Source organism: Bombus vosnesenskii, unplaced genomic scaffold (genome assembly GCF_011952255.1).
Source record: "Bombus vosnesenskii isolate JDL3184/JDL3185 unplaced genomic scaffold, Bvos_JDL3184-5_v1.1 scf7180000013431, whole genome shotgun sequence".
Lineage (NCBI taxonomy): Eukaryota > Metazoa > Arthropoda > Insecta > Hymenoptera > Apidae > Bombus > Bombus vosnesenskii.
Window position 1 is genome coordinate 519,350 of NW_022883046.1, and position 20,138 is coordinate 539,487.

Here is a 20,138-nt window from a genome sequence, read left to right on the forward strand (position 1 = left end):
TACGAGTAATATCTCACGGCGAGCGAAAGCGTGCTTCTGTCTGACGTTTATCTCCTACGAGATCCTCCTGTGAATCCGATGCAAAAAGTAATTAGATACTCGTATCGCGGCATGTAAAGTACTCGCAGAGAGAAAATTTTAATACCGCCTAAGCACAAAGAGACTAGCGAACGATTCCCGTGCATTCTCCTCCGAGCTAATGTCGATTAACGCAAACGCCGATAAAACGGACGATCGTAAAGACGCTTCGTCATTGGAAAGAAAAACGACGACGCGATCTCGATTAATCTCTCTAGTGAAACGAAAGAAGAAACTCCTATCTCGGCGAGTCGCGATAGCTTATCGTCAAAGTTCAAAAAACTGCCTCGGTAGGCACCTTCAACTTTTACGTTGCACTTACCGACGCCGTGGCATCTGCATCAGCTAGGTGTCTCGTTATCAAACCTTGAGAAAAACCGGCTGATTGTCTCTTGTAATCTTTCCGCGTACATCCCGTCTTGGACATCCGACTGCTAGCTCGACCACCTGCACAGATTGAACATCCACTGTAGGTACTCGTGTAGCTCGTAATTTATACCGTCACATCCTTGCCACGCAGTGGTTCTCAATATCGTTCGCTCCCAAATGGGAACTCGCGGAAACCATATTAATCCTGCGTAGTCCTGCTCTTTCGCGGACGAACAGAGCTACGAGTCGCGCAATAGGGCAAATAGTTGAATCGTGGATCAACTGCGTTCGAGTAGAAATTCTTGTAGGGAACGTGTGCAAATTTATCGAGGTTACGTTACCACCGGAACGACTTTGTACGCGAGCAACGTTTTATGAATAAACCATAATGAATGCGTTTCTGTGACCAGCAGACGGGACGAGAAACATGAAATACATGCACGAAACGACTATTCCTTCTTAACCCTGTTCCTCGGTTGGATTCCATGACTTACCGTGCGTCGATGGACAGTCATAAGTCTCGGAGGAAGATCATCATTAGAGGATAGAAGGAATGTATTTCGCGAGAAGGCCGGACAGTCATTCCTCGTGCAGGATTTTGCTTTGCGGTTACGACTCGATACTCTGGGCCACGTTGAACTGGTTGAGAAATAGGCATTACGTTTGCTCGACCCAAAAACTAAAATATTCGCGTTGTACGAAATAGAGAAACGGAGTAGGTGCGCCAGGACTTTGAAGATAGAGTTCCTAGACCCGAATGTATCTGCATACAATGAGAAAGCGAGAGAAGGAAGCTTTGGCCGAGCTGCGCGCTGTCTTCGTGGAGCCAGAAGACGCGAGAGTAATAATATAAGAGCGGCACAAGACGATAAATTTTCCTACGTTTTAAAGCAATCCCCAACGTCGTTCGTCATCGTTTATTCTTCTCCCTAGCTGTTCGACGTGTTCCAAACAGAAAAAGGCACGGCTGGCAGCTTCATTTCGGTTATATTCGGAGGAATCGTTTGCGAAGCTCGGTACCTCGCGGAATTTTCGTCGTTGCAGTCTTTTCGCTTTATTTTCGAGAAGGAGAGAACCCGTGAAATCGATATTGCGAAACGTTCGAATAAATTTTGCGCCTAGCATGATTGTACTTGCTGGGAGCGATTACGACCAGATCGTAAACCAAATTTCTTCGTTCTATAGCTACGTTCAACAGGCTGCAGGAACAGAGTTAAAGATTCGCAAATTCCAGTTTACGAGCGTCGACGAAATCGACGAAAGCTGCACAAACGTCGAACTTAACGCGCGTTTCCACGTGGCATCTAACAGTCGATCGATCGAGGAGTAACCTTGGCTAACCCCTTGTTACGCGTACCACGGACAGTGAACGTTCGTTAAGGCTTGATTATTCCTCGAGTTAAGTTACCATGGGTGACTGCATTATACGCGCGTTCCGCGAGTCTTCCTCTCGTTGTACATATACCTGCACAATATAGCCGCACAATATTCAACCTGACACAGCAACGCAGCAGCGCAGGCTCGTGTTGTGTCGGACGTGTACGAGCGGGCAGCGCTTCGTGGTCTGAACCTACAAGCTCTTCCAGTCGTACGTGCGCGACACGACCCCCCTTGTCTTTAACCGCCTATTAGAATGATAATTCTCGCCGTTACCAATCACGGAACGCGTCACGAAACGATTTAACGAGTTTCCAACGACTCGACGCGGTTTTCGTCGATCTTTGCGCTCTGCCATTGATCAACGATCTTCGAACCAGAACCGAGAGCGACGCCTTTCGTTTGAATTAAGAAGAGAGATCTAGCATGCGGGACGAGCAGTTCATGAACAAGAAAGGGTTCGATAATGTCGATTAACCCCCGTTTCTACCGGATCGGTAACGAGCACCGACTTTGGACTAACGGGAAGCGCGAGCATAGCAATGCCAACAAGCTCGGCCACACGAGAAACCACAGACGAAAACCGCAAAACGTGCGACTTTCGTTGCAACGATTCGCGCAACATCGCGTGCACGACAGTCTTAAGGCAGGATTAGCCAGCTTCTGTACACAACTGCTGGAATTGCACATGGCCCTGAACGAGAAGAAAGCGGTCGTTTCGATTTAACGCCTTTTCTACGGGAGACTAGTCCGTTCGTGATGATTTCATTTCGCCTTCCTCAACCTTTTCGTCGACGTTTCTCCGGTTCGAGAATCTCGAGCCACGATTTCTGCGTTTTCCCGTCGCTAAACAGCTTGGTATAATCACGAACGTGTTGCGCGATGCCAACGTCCGAGAAACTAGATCCCGGATAGGCAATTACTCCCTGACCAAGGCATCCGACAGCCTGTCATAATTATTCAATTGAACGGACAGGGTGGGCAACGAGATACGCCGCCAGGGAATTCTAATTTCACCATACCCGGTGCCGGCTAATATTTGCTCGCGTTCAACTAATTGGACGGTTGTTCGGTGTACCTATCGGTTCCACGACTAGAATATCTCGTTTCGCCTAATTGCCTCGCGGAAACGAACCTTGTTTCGCACTGGGACCTTTCTTAATCGGACCTGATCCGGTCGTTAACAAACTCACGGAAGTTCTTTTTCGTAAAAGGGTTAGCACAGCGAAACTCAGACGAGGTGCAATTCAGGTATGGAAGTTAATGCCGTGCGTGTGTTCGCCCGAACCGACTGCACGCGTCCGCAATCTCTTTTCCTCCTTTCTCCCCTCCATCGATTCCGTTTCGACCCATGTCTCGTGCTTCCTTTTGCCTTTTAACCTTCTTTTTTCCCTTGTCTTTCGACACCGTCCAATTAAAAATCTCATTTATCGTTTTATCCCGTTTATGGTATTAATTTACCTCTTCGACACAACCTCGTGAATTTCTATAACATTTTCGTTCCTTACCTATCCGCAGTATCCGATCGAATAACCTCTTTGTCGCGTCATTCCCTTGGCCCTTATCACTGACCCTTTCACTGCTGAATATCATGTTCCTGGACAAGCTCGGTGCTGAATAAACTTTTCGATTAATTGATTTACACTGTACGCAGGATCCGTAAATTTACGAGTTCAGCACAGTATTATTACCATTTTTATTAAAGTATTAAAGGGTTAAACTTCCGCCATAACATTGGCTGGCAATTAGTGTTTCGCTTCGGAGCGTTGCTACCGAACGAAAATCTCGATAGTCTTTGCCAGGAAGGGCGCTTGGACGAGCCAACTCAATTATCCGAGTTGGCAAAAGGAGTAAATCGTCCAGAGACCGCGACAAAGTGCACAAAATCTTCCACCAAACCTACGTACGCTACGGTAGCCACTTTCGTAACGCGGAACACGACGTGATTTAGACGAGCCGTGGCAGAATGTCGACTAATTTATAGCAAGCTTCACTGTAAAGATTATTCGTTTACGGCTGTGATATAACATTTGCATCCGTATCAAAGTCCACGCCTGTGAATACACCCTAACCCCAACCTAACCCTCAGCCTTCTAGTTTTTTCTCCACCAGCGTCTTTTAAATCTTTGCGTCCGTTTACGATCCCCACTGGAAGTTTATCGAACGACGTAATTCTTTCGAAACGAGTTCGAATCACGTTCTTGTCGTTTCCAACGAGACTGGACGCGACCACCTGTTTCTAAGTCGTAAATTCCTTTCCGGTTGCCCCACGACCCTTTGCAACGTTCCTTTTCTACGACACAGGTTACATCCGAAATACGTTAGGTCGCGGATTACGATCGCTCGTCCATCGAAAACGTGCTCTTACAATGTTCGTCGTCGGGTCGGTCGCACCGTCTCGTCGTTCCGGTTTATTCCGTTCTGTGAGCGTTCGCGTTGCATTATGCATTAGGGTTGGTTTGCAAGGACTCGAGCATCCAGGTAGCGGGGAGGATTTCTTTGCGTCGAGGGCAAAGTCGAACGCGTGAACTAAATGATCTCTTTAATTGATTCGCTACAATACCGTCCCGTTTCGATGCATAATGCATGCGCTGTTTGTGCAATTCGACCTGCCTTCGATCGATAAATTAAAACGGTTAACAGGGATATATCTCGCTCGATGCACTTTTTTATGGGACAGAGTGGGTCAAGGTATGCTCACGCATCTTCCTGTGACTTCCATTGAGCGATATACCTTTGTGAAAAATTAGCCGAGCCGGCGAATAACGGACTAATCGATGCGGAATGTTCGCGTTACATAAACTCGGAGACATTAAAATTCCGCAGACCTCAAGAACGCAACCATCGAGATTCTCGGTTGCCATGAGTTGACGGTGCTTTCTCCGACAATCATTCACAACGGTCACGAAGAACCATCGACGAGCATGAGAGAAAAAGGGAAAAAAAGAAAAGAGATGCACGAGCTGTGGCGACGATTATAAATCGACTACCGGCCCCGTGGAGAATCGTGGAACGATTCTCGCGTCCTCGCACCGATCTCACCGGAATTCTCTACGAAAAACACGACTCCGATTCGTGACTCTTTTTCAGCGGACAGTTTGGAAGCCATCGAGAGAGTCTCGCCTCGTCAGACGTCTTACGTCACGACAAATGATGTTTTCGATTAAACTCGACTCAGAGGTCGAGACAGATTTGTTACACGGTGTGGCAACGATTCGGTATTCCAGTCTATGGTTGAGTCGATTCAGTTTCAAAAAGAAAAAGCCCCGTTCCAACGCCTACGATAGCAGTTAACCATCGCGCGAGATCTCGTTGTTAGAGGGGAAGCGATAAGGAAACGTACGCCTCGATGTGATTAAGATTATCTTGAGAGAAGGCAAATAATCGGCGTAACTTCGTTAATTTACGGAGCGCGTTAAACAACCACGAGGAACTGGGTAAAAGCGGCGATGACCACAGTCCGAGATGCCGGGCGCCTTATCTGGATGCGGAGTAGCGCTGGAATCGGCAGCAAGATCCACAAGGACGAGAGCAATTTGACGGAATGACTGTGCCGAACAACGACAATGGGTCGATGCGTTAAGCGCCATGGTACCGAGAACGAGCTGTCGGCGAACGTCGAGCAGGACAAAGAGGCGCGAAAATGAGAGCCATTCATCGGGTAATTTGTAGAATGGTTACGGCTACAGGAATCTACTTCCATCGAAATCGATCTTCGAGTTTCCGATTGAAACAAGGACCATTGTGATGGAAGGTCTTCCTTGGCGCCACGGGTATAGCGGACAGCGAGGATGAATAGCCTTTGATCGAACGAACTTGACGAAACTCGATCGATGAATACGAGACTAGGAAATTGTCGATCGGATAGATCGTGTTGGAGAGCGTGAACTCGAACACGTGGGAAGAAGAAGCAAGAGAATTTTGATAAATCTTCGCGTGGATTAATAAAACTTCAACCGATCATTGTTGCCCTTCGTGTAAATCGTTCGTGAATCTCGTCGCTACGATACCGTTGGGAAACGCAAAGTCCATCGTGGTGAAAGACGAGAATTATGGCCGTGAGTCTATACGAGACGACAATGGCTGTCCGGAAGCACGAAAGATAACGAGGTTGCGTCCCTAGCGTAGGACGTCGAAGTTATATGTACCTGCTCGATATTCGACGTATCCGAGTTTTGAAAGCCCGGTAGGCGATTGCGCGATCACGCACCGTGCGTTTTCAAAAGCAAACTTTCTTCAACGACGTCTCGGAAAATATGCTGCAACGGAGGCGGACTCGTGAACGGCAGGTTGCTTTTATTCTAAATGCCGGCTCAACTCTTCGCCGTTGGTTTCCAAGCAACTACCGATTCCTCAAGACTCACGCGAGCTCGTCACGATGTCAGGTACATAATGGCAGAGGCACCCACGCCTTTTCTCCACACCCACGATCCCCTGCAAGAGCTGGGAAACGCACGTGTGTATATGTGTGGACGTATGTCTGGCCTCGTACGCGTTTTTCCACCGGACGGATCGCGCTTTGTTTCCGATCGATACGCGTCAGCCGAAGAGAAACGTTTTCTCAATCGTATAAATATCGAGATAACCAAGCCGCGACATGCCTGTCGCGACCCCCGCCGCGAGCCGCGATTCATATCATCTTGCCGGCTCCGTGATCAGCCTCCAACTCTGTCAATAATTTTTCAATCTACACCGACAAGAATCCAGCCGGAAGATGCGACGCACGGTGAAATTGACGCGATCCATGCATCGATCTAAAGGAATGTATTTGGAAAGTGTGCATTTTTAAAAGAGTCATTCGTCGCGAAAGACGGTCGAGGTTTATCTCAGTTCCTCGTCGATCGATATCTTAAATTCCGACTACGTATAGTTTTCCCTAGTTGCGTTCCGATACGTCACGGCTAGATCAACGATACTCGATCAATGGATTAGCGCAGAGATTGCGATCTCGTCAGCATCGATCGCGCATCCTCTGTTGGAAATTAACGACCGAGAGAAAATAGCTACGGTTTGTCACAGGAATTTTCAAACTCCGGACCACGTACAGTACGGTAAACGGTGATTGCCCGCAGCGTTCGATGTGCCGTGGATGCGAGCGAATCGTTTATAAAAGCTTTCGTTACGTCTGCGAGGCTAATTGCGTTTTAATTACAACTCACGGTCGCTCGGCTATCCTTTTCTTCTGAACGTCCGCAAAGAGAGATCGGCTAGAAAGGACGCGAAGGGAAGAGGTCGTGGGCGAACGTGATCCCTGTCGTCGAGAGGATAGCGCGCGCGCGGAAGGCGCGGAGAACCAAGGGAGATTCAATTGCGCGTACAGTTAGCACGCGTGGGCGATAATGACGCCACAGGACACGTGCGTACGGGAAGAAACGCGCACCGACGCCCCTTTTGGTCCCTTTCGTATAATCTCCCTTCCAAGCCGAGCCCATATCGACTCGAGACCGGCGTTTTTCTTCTCTTCTCTTCTCTTCTTCTCTCTTCTTTCTCATCCTCCTTCTCCGTGGCTGCTCAGTTACGCTCCGTCAAGGCCGGCCACCTTTATGTCCCGCAAATGAACGGCGTTCCTCCCTGGAGAGGCTGAATTTCGTCGCGTCCCACGGAATTTAGAATGCCGCTTATCCTTTCCATCGCGCGACACGTGTAAACCGGCTGGTGATTCGCAGTCGCGTCGCCTTAAACTCTTCCTTATCCCCGTACGTATCTCGATGCGGGGAAGACTGCTCGAATCTTTCGCGGTGAACGAACACGATCGCGAAAAGAGAATGCCATTTTCTTCGCGCCGGCTTATCGAGGATTCCCATTAGAGCCTTTCCCCTGCGCCTCGTTTCCCGCGTCATTCATATGTTTTCACTTATGCCACTTAACTCTCGCGCTCACCTGCCCTGTTCGTTAAGCGACTTGCCGCCGAGTTGCGCGAACTGATCGCTCGACGAAGGGGGACTGGGCTGAGCGAACAAGAAGATGGCCCGAGAAGAGCAGGTAAGCGTCCGGTTCTCACGCACGATTTATCATCGTCGCACGATGGCCGTGAACCCTGCGCTCGAGACGTTTCTGACGGTGGCCAACGCTGACGTTCGTATTTCACGTATTAGAAGCGGAGGTCTCAACGGACTCGCAAAACATATCGATTCCAATCGAGAGGCATCTTCGATTCGATCTACTTACCGATAGAACGCGAACTTAATCGGAACGACCTTCTAAACGCGGAAATTACAAGCACGCGGCCCGTAAAAGCGATTTTCCGCGTGGCTAGGGGTTTCCTCGTATTCTAGACGGACCGGCCGAACGATTCGTCGATAGAGAAAGACAGAAGATCGTTGCGTGGGTTACGATAAACGCGGGAATACGAGAGTGCAGAATCATTCGTTGAAATGTACGATAGCGATCCGAGACGATAAATTCTGAAAGCTATCACCGCACTGCAAGATTGGATTTAACGTAACATAAAATACAGAGTGAACGCGATTCGTGTACGTTTTTGAAAATTCAGAGGAAATTTCGAGGCACCTGGTAACGCAGCTTGTTGAACCCGCATAGCAAGTTGTTATCAGCAACTGATAAAAAGACACGACATTCCATTTAAGAGGCTGACCTTGTCATCTTGTTACGGTGTTTTCGTGGCACGAAAATACGTTTGCGACACGAAAACACTTACCGCTCAGTTCATACGAATAACGAGAACGAATCGAGGGATAAAGTTACGGGTGGCAATTCCGTAGAACGACATTTTTCTTCGACTATCGGACCACAGAGTGCGAAATTACGCTACAGAGCGATCTCACGCGGTCCATTACGAGGAAAGAAAAGTTGTAAAGAGAAAGAGCCGATTCACTGGGTAGGTAATCGACGCTCGAAGCGATTATCGTGACGAGAATATATGCAGCAGCGAAATCCGCGCCGAAACTGCTTTCCTCGATTTTGCTGGTGCTTCCAAATGTATTCGTCGAGGTCCGAAGATATTCTGTGAGTCAGCTTGAGGCGACGTTAAAGTTCCTCGCGCGGTGGGACGCCGAGTGCAAAGATCCGACGTCGGAAAATAGTACATTAGGATGGGTAACTACCTCGCAGTCGAGTTTCTAAGTAACCTTCGAATGTCCAGAAAGTGAACACGAATTGCCGGAGGGCCGAGTCGCCATCGAGACTACCCCGATGCGATACCGATTGCCTTCTGCACGAAACCGATCTATTTTGCCCAAAATGAAAAACTAATCTATTTTCTTCCCGATTCTCTTGTCCAACGGATATCAATCCACTATTCTGGTGATACTAATAACCTCTTACATTTTCATAATCGCGCATTACGAAACGCTTGCTCGTTACTCTTTCCAAGACCGAGACAAGTTGGACTATTGCCGTCTGATGTTATTTGGGATATAAATAATCGCACAAAGGCCCTATCGAACGAGCTACAGCCTCGAGAGTTCGCGAATAGTTTATGCGGCTGATGGCTTTACGCGCGTTTAACGACAGTCGCGTTTCACACAAGTCGCGTTCGTCGTTATCGCGTGCAGCACCTTTCAGTTTCGCGATACGAGTTGCTTTTCAATTCGTAACAAGATCACGAAGATTAACGATCTAGAGATCCCTAATTGGGAATCGAGATTTACCAATCGGCGAAGAAGTGGTCCAGTGCACGCGCGATAGGCCGCGCAAGCAATAACTCAACGCTATCGTAACGCGAAGACGATTGTGAAACAATCGATGCAAGAATAGACGCAGGAACGTTTCCATTAGCGAATGCTCTGACCATTTTTCCTTTTCGCCCGACGAACGCGTACTCGACGGCGGCCAAACAGAGCGCCACCGAAATCCGGATCGTTTTTGATCCGTCGGACGGATCGCGTCACACGCCGTGCGCTGCGGGATAGTTTCGCAAAACATCCATCGTTCCGACGGTTCGGTCGCTTGTTCCCGATGAATTCACGTTTCACGGTTCGGGCGAAATCCCAGGACGAAGTGACTCGAAAGCAAAGGTAAAGAGAACCGTGGCCAAGGAGCGCATCTTTATGCAGGCCACGCGGGACAATGAGGACATTGTCGCTACTCGGACGTACAAAGCTAACCGGAAATTCATTGTTCTTCTGGCAGTTGGAGCGATCACCCTCTTCGCCGGGATTCCAGCGCCGCTAATATTAACGCCTTGTTACCAGCCGGTTCGAGCGCAGCAGTCTGCGCAAGCTCGAAGAATCTTCCATCGCTGCTCCAACTTTCCTCCTTCCGACTCTATTTCGATCGTTCGTGCGGAATACACTCGCTTTCTATCGCTTTGCGAGATACTCCAGAAACGTTCGACCGACTTTCGCGTCTCGCTCATCGATAAAAAGGTCTAGTATCTACCTAAATTTATCGTAGAACGAGCTCAGATCGTCGATTATTATACGGGTTACGTTCGAATGGATCCAGCTGGCGGAACGGGGAAAATCGTCCATAATTAACATCGCTGCGGGTAATTGCGGGTAATTCGAGTGATCGCGCGTTCAATGGTAAAACGATGTTATTCCGAGGGTGAAATCGAACGTTGTCGCGAACGATGGAGCATGGATTTTTAAGCCGATCGAAAGACAAACAGTGGTCGGCGACCGGGGAAACGAAGGAAGACGATCGTTCGCGAGCGGAACATAAATCTTCCAAGTCGTAGCGATTAATTACGGCAGGAAGCGGAGCCCTGTAATTAGATCCTCCTCGATGGCCTGCTCCGGCGGCCCCGCGCGCTACGATCTCGGCCCCGAGCCGACCTCGCTCGCTGCACGACCAGCGAAATCTCGATCGAGTTCGATTTACTTCGTTCTGTTGCGTTCCGAAACCTCGTCGCGTGGCAAATCGTCCCAACGATCCGCTCCGTTTCTCCTCCGCCTTCCCTTTTCTTACCTCCGGGAACTTGTACCCTGCTTTTCGACTGATTTATCGTCTCGTCGCGTCGCGCCGTCCTCTCTTCCGGTATCATTCTCTGCCTATCGCGAATTCGATCTGCGAGATATCAGTGTCTCTGTTCGTATATACTTTGCATATTTACACCGGCGACTATATTCTAACTGCGATTCTTTTTCTTAGCAATCCTGGCCTGGTCTTCGTCCATTGTATTCCTTTTTAATCCTTCGATATTTATTAATTTACGATTAAATTTTATACGTACGTAGTAAGCAACTATTTCAAGTCTTGAACCAATCGTTAACGCATTTAAATTATTCCTCGTTCGCGTTGCCACGAAACTAACCGCCGAACGAAGAATAAACGTGTGAAACGTGTTTGAACGTATTGGCTCGTCGTTTTTATCGGACAACCGAGCTCTGAAATGTACCCCGTGTAGAAAAGTGGCCGACAACTAACTTTCATCGTCTCTCGCACAAGCAAATCGTTTTCCCGCTGATCTGTATTTTCATCGTACGAGTTCGACCCGTTCTTAAGGAGACCGATTTGCATGGAGCGTAATCAATTCAATCCGCATGACGTCCGCAGCGAATCGTTTGCTCAGCGGTATCTGAAATCCAGCATCTATTTGTTGCGTATCCACGTACGTATCACGTGCGATTTCTACTCGTTTTATCGCTATGGATTCGTATGAAAACGGAGAATGCGACTTAACGAGATGCGACAAATGCGATCTTGATTTCCTCACGGCGAAAATAAACGAGCAACGGAACAATGAAACGCTCTTCGTCCAAACTGCTTCATCGTTTCTTTGACGTGACGAGAAAAAATCGACAAATGAACGGTCGGTTCTGTCGCGTATCTTCGTATCAAAATTTGATACGCGACGGTGAAACCATATGCGAAAACGCGGCAAATAGATACCGGACTTAACGTAATTCATCGAAATATTTTGGTTGTTTTACGCAGCATCGCTATGGAATACCGCTTGACACTACATAATGCGCTTCTATTAATACACGCTGTCGAATTTACGAACGACAACGTCAAACTGACAATAATAGGAAGATTCACCTATGCCTCGTTATTGTCAAAATTACGAAACTATTCAATTGCGTCTGGTGTTATTGACCTTTGAACATCGTTGTCCCATAACAGACCTATTATTTATATTATAAAGCTGTAAACAAGTTGATCATCTCTCCTAATATTCTACACGAACCAAATGTCCACATTCCTACGCGTCTCCTTAGAAATTCTACTCTCTTTAAACCTGAATCCCATTGAACTCTTTACGGCAAATACAATTGTTTAAACCGGTTATATGTAATTGCTAACCAGTTTCGTAGTAGCATCAACGTCTTTTTGTAAATCTTCAAGTCCTTTCGAACTACCAGCTTGCATCCAGTTGTTTTCATCTTACTATTTCCTACTTTTTCTTTTTCATATATCTATTAGGTTGTCCTATATATAATATATAATTCAATAAAATAATATAAAACAGAAAATGTTGTGCATTTATTATTCCCTTATAAAACAAAGGAAACTTTTGGGACAACCTAATATATCACTAGCTATCTAGTATTGTTTGTTTTTTTATTCTAACTCTGTTTCCTGGAATACTCTGTAGTCTGTAACTACGGGTACAAATGGATTTTGTTTGCCGTTAATTACAAATAAATATTACATATAACATAGGGTCGTCTGGTTTATGATCCTACACTGCTTTCGCGAAGCAGATTCTACTTCCCCGAAGTTCTCGTTATCGGTAGAGGAACATTCTCGAAGAGAAAACATGATAATGAATAAATATCACAGGCGAGCCGAGGAACTAGCGAAATAATCTCGGAGGGGCTTCAGACATCCTAAGCTTCGCGTAAAAAAACGTTCGATCGACTGGATTTGGTTTTCGCGAAAGCATCCCTCGTCCTCGCGTTGCCGACAAATTGTCGTGGACACGCGAAAGATCGATCGCGACGAGTAGGAACGTTTACGATCGGCTTCCCGCGGTTTCGACCTCTCCCCGCCGTTCTTCCTCCCTTTCGTCCTTCCCCCACCGTTCGCAAAAACTGGTCCCACGACGGACACACCGATTGACTTTCAAATCGAGATTCCTTAATCCAAAAGTTATCGCTTTCCGTTTGACTCTCGATGGATGAGAAAAACGGCAGAGTTGCGGGACACCTTTCCTGATTTTTATCCTGACCGATTACGAAGCATTAAGGTAGTATTATTAAAAAGTAGTATTATTAAAAGAGGTTAACGTTGTCTCGATCGTATTTCCAAATATCGTAAGTATACGAAAGCACCGTGTTTCGTATTTGAGAAGCATTTAAGGAACACGCGATGCGGTCGTTTAGGCTCATTCACGGAGAGGAGGCATCTAAATTTCCGAGTCGAGTTTAGAAAAAGATTTCCATTCACCATGACGAAGGATATCTCGGCGGAGATCTCCCTTCTCCTTTCTTCGTCGTTCTCCTTGCGACACGATTTTGCTGGATAAACGCGAAAACTGGTTGCCTCGAAGAACAAGGGACCGAATCGGCGCTCCGATACCAATTGGGAGGGAAGAGTTGCTAATTTCTAAGTCTGGTTGTAACGCGGTGATGTTACACGTGCGCGAATATATACGTCGATACGTCGCGGCGTGCATCGCTAGCCGGCATTCCATGACCGTGATCGCACAAAAACGGTGAAATGTTCGTCCGCTTCGCTTCTTACCATGTTAACCGCGCGTGTACACGATACTGATGCGATCACGATGCGGATAAACGAAGCATGCGATGCTCATGGAAATGTAGAACCGAGTTGTTCGAGCCGCTCTACAAATTGCCTTCGAATGCTGCTCGTTTAAAAGGTCTACGAGTGCCGTGGTTAATCCTACTTTTCCGGCTACTCCAGACTATACGAATCACTCAGACCACTCAGGAACTCTTTAAGGCCTATGATACTACGTGTTGTAACGAGTCGTATTTTACTCGAGTGCCTCGTACACGCTAAGTAAGGTACTTTGACTACTCCGGTGGGCTCTGATCGCCGCGAGTATCGTCACCCACGATCTGCGGAACGCGCATTTTCAGAAACGTCGATGAATCTCGCAGGCGCTATCGTCCGACGTAACAAAAACCGAAGAATCCTTTGGCGCGTATGCCACCATAGGATAAGCGGCGAACCGGTTGCCGATATAACGTTAATTAATCCGTGCCATGGAATTACATGAACCGGTACGACTCGAATTGATCGTTATCCGTCGCACGACGCTAGAAGTAAGGATCATTAATCGATATTCCCGATATCGTGCATCTCGTTCGTTGCAAACGGCACGCCTACGTGTGTGAAACGTTTCACGACAAAGCTAACCCCCTAGTTTTATTCGTAACTATTCGCGAACAACTCAAGTATGCGAAAGAGTTTCACCTGACCTAAAAAATTTCGTTGGAACGCGTGTGCAGCTGCAAGAACCGCCGCTAGATCGGCTGGCCTTTCGACGTTGACGTTGGTCGTCAACATGCGTATGCAAATGCCGTGGCAGCTCGAGCCGCGAAACTCGTGTATCGGCTAACACGATTGCGATCCGATATCTTGTAACCCCGTTGATTTACGACGGGAGGACTCAAAAATATTGGACGGGGAACGATTGCGAGAATCGTAATTACGTACTCGGTGCAACGTCTTGCCCGAGCTTTCGATCGGGATTTACGAAGAAAGCTACACGGTCGAATGGCCGAAACGCTTTCACTGAAAACACGTTGAAATATACAGCCACGGAGGCAAAACGATCTCATTGACAATATCGGTTAATGGTTATCGCGAGCCGATGTCGCCTCGAGCGATCTGAATCTGCAACTGGTTCGGAGCAGGTTGGACGGTGCCTGCCACTCGAGAAGAGGTTGATTTATGCAGCCTTATCGGGAACAACTAAAATTACGCGCGATCTGTCATCGGAAGAACAAATTGAGACGCTGCAACAAGGTACCGTCCGTCAAGAAATCTTCGCTTTGGAAAATCAGTTGTTAGATATTTCGGCAATGATGCAACATCGATAGATCGATACGAGCGATTTAAAAAAAAATCGAGCGAACAGTATGCGTCCTCGTTGCGCGCAATCAACTTTGTCGATCGCTACATTCAAGAACTTTGATGCGCAAAAGGTGCAAAGAAACATCTTGATTACGCAAAATCTGCAACTACCTTCGACACGATCAACGGTACGGCCGAGTCAACGACGAGTTCGTTCGTTAATTCCCGTGTAATCGTCTTGCGCGGGTTTAACGTAGCGCGGGCGCGATAGGGATCTCGATTGGGTACGGGAACGCCCACCGATAATCGCATGCAAATCGTTCTTAACGCTTACGCACGTGCCCGTGAAAAACTGGTGCATGCGAGCTGCCGGGTTTATCGCCGCGATTTACAAGCGAAAGACCTTGGTTTTCGCGAGGTTACCTAGATCGGGACGTCGCGACGACGAACTGGAAAACCGAGACGATCGGCAACGCGTATCGAATTTCTTCTCTTCGGAAATCGTTTGCGATATTTGTGAGAAGAGAAGAGTAAAGAATTTTCCAAACCGCCCACTTTGCAACATTTACTATGTCTCTCATTCGGTTGTTGAACGCAGTAGCAGCGATAAATCGCGAACGGCAATTTCATCGCGCGTGACCGTGATTCGTCCAGGTGTTGTGTGTTACACGGGGAAGAACGATCGCCGCGGATATTCCATTTAAATTGCCAATGATATCGGCAAACGATATATATAACTCGGAGTAGTTTACGGACTTGGCTAATACGGCGAAAAGCAGCGTCGTGGCGGTAAATTCGCATGCCAGACCGCACGGTCCGATCGTGCGTGTAAAACGATCCGAGCCACGGCTCGTACGGTTTGCGCTAACGAATAGATCTCGACCCGATCAAAATCCCCTGTGCAACGTCTTCATTCCCATCGAACGCGCCGCGCCGTTGCTTGCGTCCAGCCAATGCTACGAGCGAACTGTAATAGAGTCCTCGAGGGTCGCCAATTTATATTACCGAGAAAAGGTAGTTAAAGTTGAAAGGCTTTATGAGCAACGTCGGCTTAAGCGGCACACGAGGTAATCGCTGGTTATTTACAATAAAGGTACCTACGGTATAAATAGCGCGATAGGTATGCATGTATATTTCGGAGACAATAAACCTCTATATACGACTGGAACTCGCAGCAATAGGAGGATATTAAAGGCAGTCGACGTCTCGTACGATTCTCTCAACGAATATTTTCATTTCTTAATCGATCGATAGCGACTCGAAGCGATTAGATAGAAACGATTTTGAAACACTCATAGAAGATATCCGTGGTTTATCATCCGATCGTCCGACTTACCGGCAGCGTGGGAGCGATGACGAGGCGACTCGTCTTTAACGACCTATGTATGCCAGGAATTAATTATCGATCCGAAGAAGGCGTATACTCTTTGTTTTTCGAACGGGTCGATTAATTCGGAATTCGTTGAATCACGGAACACGGAGGAAAGCTGTTCACGATGCAGCCTGGTCGGCCTTAGATAATGTTGCACGGTGCACGTGCATTAATTGCATTCCTAGGAAGAAGCTAGAACTTCCGGGACTTTCGCGCTCGCGAATTCGCACGGATAAAACTGTGCGCCTCCCCGATCGATAGATGCCATAAACGTTGAAAGCACGCGGCGAAAATAGTCGAGTAGATGCGTTCAAAGAAGAGTATGTGTGTATTCTTCGGTCATTGAAGAACGTCTCTTATCCCTCTCCGTATCGCCATACCCAACAATTATTTATGGTTGGTAAAGGTTCTGCGAATCATACGCTGGTTATCAATGACGCGACGCAAAGAACGTCCAATGTTAACGTTGTGCAACGATAAAATATCGATACTGTCCGATAAGACCCACCGTAAAAATCTGCAGTCAAGATGTGGTATTCAAAGGTATCGAGTATCGCGAAAGGTACACAAACGCTCGAAACACAGAGGCGGAGACGTTTCTTTCGGGCAGTCTGCCAAAACGTTCATCAACCCACGCTCAGCTCTCGCCGAGAGTATAGTTCAATGGAGCAGCGAAGTATCCTGGCCCCTTAGGACGGTGATGTTGACAGACGTAAAAGTAGCGACTACGAAAATAAGAAATATTCCATGATCTTTGAATGCTCTAGAATTGAAGCTCGCCGAGTTCGTGATGAATATTCTTCTTCGATGAGGAACGGAAAGTGATATTTGCATGCGAAAACACAGGCTACGCCGTGCCGTACCACTCGACGAAGAAAAACACACGACGTTTATCAAATCTCCGAGCAATATCGGCGGATCGACCGACCGACCACCCACGAAATATTTTCGCTAAGGAGGCGATAGATACCTGGAGAGTTGAGTCGAGAGAGTATCTTCTGTCGAGAAAGTTCTTCTCGGCGGTGGAACGAGCCGAAAGGAAGCTTTCGTGGTTTACATTCTCCTGGCAAGACTTGCTCGTAAAGCATTCGCCAGTGGTGGTAAAATCTTAGGATAGTTAGTCAGCGACAGCGAAGAGTTTCCAGAGGCAATTACCGCGTCTTGTACCGTAAGTTGGTACAACCTCTCGGGAATGGTCGGCCGACAAATGCATCGGAATACAATCGGACGTTTCGCAACGGAGACGCGGCTCGATGTCTCATTCGTGAGTCGCGATGAGTCGCGATGGATCGCGATGGATCGCGACTCGAGTCACGGAACGCGTGCCCGTATCCCGAAAATTGCAGGAAACACGGGGTGGAGCACGAAATGGAAGACGCGAGCGACACGGTTCACCGATCCTGAGGCTCGTGTGCACGTGATTTCGTGCCCGCTTCTGCCGTGTTTCATTCACGAGTAGGTGCCCCGAGCGAGATACGATGAATGTTAATGAGGCGGTCGGTCAGCTGCTCGATCCTACCGAAGGAAAATAACGCACGAACAAATTAAATTTCAGGATACGTATGCGTCTCCCTGCAGAAGGGAGCCCCGCGATTGTCTCTCGCGTTCTTCTACCTTTCCCTCTATTCGTCCGTGTCGATCGTTCTGTTTGTCGTTCGTCGAGAATTCTACACCGTCTCCTACGATCGTGACATCGTTCGAATTTCTATCTCCGCGTGAAAACGCGCCGTTGGGGAATTCGAAGAGAAAAAAGTCGTGAAGGAATCCTCCTGAACGACTTGTTTCTCCTCCCACGCGTCCATCTTCCTTCCATGTTGGTTTCCTAACCTTCAAATTCGAGCAACATGGTCGGCGAGATGTTATCGGGAATCCTCGAATCGGGCCGTTCGAAAGGGAAAATTCGTAATGGAGACGTGCATACGTTCACGAGCAAAAGGGTCGCGCGAAGCAAAAGGTCGAACACGAACTCGATTGCCATCGGGGACAGATTCCAGTTGACTTTATACGTTGTATGGGCGTGCACGATCGGTGTCCCGTCTCACCCCATGGGACATTGTTCGGCTCCCTTTGCGAAGGCGGCCGACCCACTGGGCCACGGCCGGAAGTGCATTATTCACGCTCGATTTTTCGTCAGAGAATCATGCAAAAAATATATAAAAATTCGAAACGGATGTATGCGTCGCGAGAAAGCGCTACGGAGGCCACCATGGCCGCTGCCCAGAAGATAAAACGGCATGACAATGGCGTCGACGCATTGTGACCTTACGAAATTTTTGCCCTACGCGGGTTTTGTAGGAGAAGAATGCGCCCAGCACGATTTCGTCGAATTTCGACAAAAGAACCGGGCACTAGGTATTCGGAAATCGCTAAAACCGAAATTCTATCGATAGATCGTGTTTCGGCGTTATTCGAATTCGAACCCTGCAAGATAGGATAAGAGGCTAGGTACGCCACTGTAGCGCAAAATTTATGACCACGATTTCTCGGCCAGGCTATTCGTCAGAGACGATCGCGAATCTCAATCCTGGCGTAGCGTCTTGACAGAGTACGTCGGAGAGGAAGGAAGACAGCCTACGAGCACAGTTCGTATTACAGAGACCCCGGCAAGATCTTCGCGTTTTGTCAACGGGAAAGGAACCGACCGAAGCAATTTGTCCTCCGTACGTGCGTTTCTTTATTATTCATCCCATGGAAACGTCCCGCGTTACCATTACGTTCGCCCGTTTATACGTTCTATCAAAGACAATCGGTTCAGTTTCCTCGAGCTCCTTCATTCTAGATCCCGCGATTGCTTTCCAAGTACACCAGCCGCGAATAATATTAACATTCGATAAAGCGAACCTTCTCGTTCCACCGTATTAGCAACCTGTTGACTTTCATATATCCTCGATCAGAGTCTCAAGTATTTATTCGCCTCTCTGGTCGTTAAATCTCAGTGGTTTACGCGTTCGATTATAAAATGCGTTTCATTCTCGTTAGCAATCGTGTCGGTGATATTTCTTTGCCCACGTAACGCGTAATAGAGACACACGGAACGAACGAAAGAGGCTGAACGAGACTTAAGCAACAAGATGTCACGAGCGATTCTGAACTTCCCCGCAATTAGCGATTGCATAAGCGATCGGTATTACGGCTCAGTCTGTCGATGCTTCTCTCTCGACCTTTGATCCCCACGACGTTGCACTGATTGACGTTGAAGCAACATCGTGATCACCGCGCCTACCCGCGGAATCCCATCGATAAGACCTCGGCAGATCGAGACCGATCGCCGGTACCCTTGGACACGGGATCGCGGCATTTTGTTCCGCTAGCCTATTGTCATCGATCCCGGCCACGATCCTACGACCCACTTAACACGATCAATTACGCGTACGAGCAATCGGTCCTCGATCCGCGATCCTTGCCAGCAATTATAAACACGCTCGATTAAAACTCGACTCGTGACGCGGTCACGTTGCGTTCCTTTCGAGCCAGGTGCGTTCTGAAACGCAGGCACTCTAATCTGTATTCTCATGGAAAACCAACTGTTTCGTTTCCTCCGCGATTTACGAGCTTTCTATCCAACGTTCCCGATACCAGGATGAAGAACGCTAGGCGGACGATTAAAATGCGAGAGTAGACTTATCAGCTACTGGCAAATTCCGGCCGCATCGCCCGGTGGTCGGCAATTAACACCGAACGAAACACTAGCTTTTCCACGGTCCCGATTTCAAAAGGCTCTTTCCACATGTATTATGTATTTCGTTCGAATTTGTGTCCCGGTTCCGTGGAATCGTTCGAGGCACGAGGCTGGATATCGTTGCTCGTAAAAATAGTAACCGAGGGTAATTAGTGTCGATTGGAAGAGTTGCTACGTGTGGCCCCGCGATACGGATAACCCCTTTCCGTTGATTTAACCATTGGCCAGCGAACGGTTCCACTTTAGACCAATCAGCCAACCAACCGACTAAGGTTAATTAAACTCAATTAAAAGCGAAGCGATACCAACCGCCCTCGCGTTGCTTTTCCAAGCGAGCCGAGATTTTCTTTTCGAATCGCGCTATTGTCGTGT

At 47.9% G+C, this 20,138-nt stretch overlaps 1 protein-coding gene across 1 annotated transcript in view; it reads left to right on the forward strand.

Annotated features, from left to right (window-relative positions):
• LOC117238028 overlaps positions 1-20,138 on the forward strand; it is a 59,869-nt gene that overhangs the window by 37,318 nt on the left and 2,413 nt on the right. The gene's annotated exons all lie outside the window — the stretch shown is intronic.